Here is a 2,828-nt window from a genome sequence, read left to right as displayed (position 1 = left end):
CGCCCAACGTGGGGCTCGAACCCACGACCCTGAGATTAAGAGTCTCATGCTCTACCGACTGAGCTAGCCGGGCTTACACAACCTAAACTACTTTCATTTCCAGGGGTACAACATACCATATAAGCAGGTCATCATCTTGACCACATCGACATGAATAGATGCATCAATTTACTGCCAGGAGGCTGATTAGATATTTGAATCACTGCAGGAATTTTAATTCATTACTCAAGAGAAGAAAATGCAAGTCTGGCTCAGTTCCCATGTAAAAAAAAGAAAGAAAACAAAGGTTCTAACACACCAAAGTTCTAAGAATGACAAAATAATTAGTGGATCTACAAACAAATAAATAGTACAAAACACTGTGTAAGGATGGGCGGATGGATTTTTGCTAGATAAGCTCAACAAGTCTTAATGGATGTTGCTAAGTAATAGGCTAATAAGTAATAGCACCATAATGCATTAAGTAAAAACACTTAGGAAATAACTTCCTCAAAACAGACCTTAGTTTAGTGCCTGTACACATTAATAATGTATTTTCACAAGTGTTGTCTAATTGGCTGTAGTCAGGGCATCAGTAACTGTAAGTGGACTAAAAATACCTTTGGGGGAAAGGGGGGATTATGCATGTAAAAAGCCCTTGAAAACCAGAAAACTAGCCTTTGTGGCCACAGCAGAGCGCATGCCTTTGTCACCCAGCACAGCATCGCCCCTCCTTTGTCTTTGCTTCAAGCCCTGAAGTAACTCTGTGTACGAGTGTACGAATGTGTTTATGTGTGTACAGTTAGGCATCTGTGTGTGTGTGTTGTGCTGTGTGTCCCCTGTTGGAGCGTTTATGCTTATTTAGTGCTCACCGCTCTTCGCCCTTATTCCTCGATGATTCGCTTATGTAAGAAATCAGCGCAAGCCTCTCTGAGCACCGTCTCCAATGAATACAGCAGCTACACAAACGCACATAAAAGAAGCCTATTATCTAATCACTGTTCACCCAGGCTGGAGTCTAGACTTGAAAGGATTCACAGAACTGGACTCAGTACATTAGTTCATAACAGAGCACTTATTTTCAGTGGCCAAATCTTGAAGTCATTCCACTTCCTGGATCGCTTACACTGGTAGAGGCCTCACTTTAAGATCCTATCCAATCCATGCAGATAAAGCTGTTATTCTGATTGGCTGCTTAATGTAAACAGAAGGTTTGTACTAGAGGTGAGTGGGGCTTCGGTGCTCTGCACTCACTGACATCATATAGAGTTATTGGTAAAAAAAGAAATCTGAAACCAAGTGTTTAGAGAGGTCTAAAGCTACTGTCATCATCTGAGGATTGAACCACCAACCCTTGTCAAGGAGGAAACAACCTCCTCTATGCCCTGAACGATAAGACCTTCCACTTGATGCATCAGGACTCGGTGTTACGCCAAAGGAAGCTTCTCCTCTGCAAAGTGGTAGGAGTGTGGCCTATTCTACCTTCTGAGTAACAGATTGCACATAAGCCAGACTTTATAGTAATTACTTGTAGTTTGCTGAGCCCCTTTTCCATTAGTACTTACTCAGATCGCCACGATTTTAAGGGTTTTCCATTTGGTCATAGTACTTTGTACTAAATGGTGCCTGCTTGCCCGGGCTTCCAAGCAATCCGAGCAGGTCATGCAGGCCACCGATTGGCTGGTAAGTGGCGTCACTCAATGAGTGATTAGAGTGTCTCATTCACAAAAAATCAAAACATCCATTTCTGAAACCCGGCAATGAGGAAAATGGCTACAAAAACAAAAACACGATGTGGTAGATACATGAAAAGCCACAGACCGAGCAGCAGGTATATTGTTGCCTCGACGTCCACATTTGTTGAAGCGTTCATGACTCGTACCAATTATGTCACAGGACGCTGGGCTATGTTGCTTTGACAACAACCATTACTTAATTGTAATGGTAAACCAGTTGAGTAAATCAAGGAGGTATAAATGGAAAAGGGGCATTAAACTGTAAACCATCCATAATAGGTTCTGTCTTAAAAGTGCAGCGCCCAACGTGGGGCTCGAACCCACGACCCTGAGATTAAGAGTCTCATGCTCTACCGACTGAGCTAGCCGGGCTTACAAAAGATTAACCACTTTTGCCTGTTGGGAACATATAGATACAAATAAACAACAGATTAAATTTTACTGAATAAATAATAAAGATTTGGATGACAACCAGACAAGTGTTTAATTCCTTTGCCCCACCCCATTTTTTGGACCATTATCCCCTGCCTCTTGCTTAAATAAAACATGGTAGAGAGCCAATAATGTGCACAAATCCCTCCAGGTGGCTGAGTTGGCTGGATTCACATTGCAGCAGGCCTCCATACTGGGAATATGAAATGAATTAATTAATTAAATTAAACACAGGAGCAACAGGAGCATCCTCGGGAGCAGAAGCAGCAAGAGAGGAGCCACAATAATAAAAACTTACTCATCTGGAATCTTTTTGATCTGACTGAGGCCTGTTTCACGGTTAAAGACATGAAAGCACAGCTTAATGGCCAATTTAAGTCAGTATGGACGTATTAAAATATCTGCAGGAATTCCAAAAATTCCAAAGTCAGGTACGCAGAGACAGAAAAACGGGGGGGACAGACACGTAGAGACAAAGTGGATCCTCTGCGCACGCTAATCCCCCCACACCCTGCACACCTCCTGCATAAGCCCCACTGCTCTTTTTTTCTAGCCGCCACAAGCTAGTTTGCAGCCAAATCCCACAACAGATTCTCCCAACTGCTGACATTTTGTTGCAGCCAGTGAGAGAGAGAGAGGGGAGGAGAGGCACCTGACCAACCGCACTGGGAGAGATGGAGG

At 43.2% G+C, this 2,828-nt stretch overlaps 2 non-coding genes across 2 annotated transcripts; both read right to left on the bottom strand.

Annotated features, from left to right (window-relative positions):
• On the bottom strand, positions 1-73 carry trnak-cuu (transfer RNA lysine (anticodon CUU)). The gene has a single exon. It is a non-coding gene; the product is annotated as a tRNA-Lys (tRNA).
• Positions 74-2,014: 1,941 nt separating this feature from the next.
• trnak-cuu (transfer RNA lysine (anticodon CUU)) lies at positions 2,015-2,087 on the bottom strand. Its single transcript has one exon. It is a non-coding gene; the product is annotated as a tRNA-Lys (tRNA).
• Between the last annotated feature and the right edge of the window lie 741 nt (positions 2,088-2,828).

Source organism: Mchenga conophoros, linkage group LG3, assembly GCF_057382185.1.
Source record: "Mchenga conophoros isolate Kocher_MC1m ecotype Shallow Benthic linkage group LG3, M_conophoros_male_GT1.1, whole genome shotgun sequence".
NCBI lineage: Eukaryota > Metazoa > Chordata > Actinopteri > Cichliformes > Cichlidae > Mchenga > Mchenga conophoros.
Note: the sequence above shows the minus strand (reverse complement) of the source record. Positions and strands in the feature narration are given on the sequence as shown.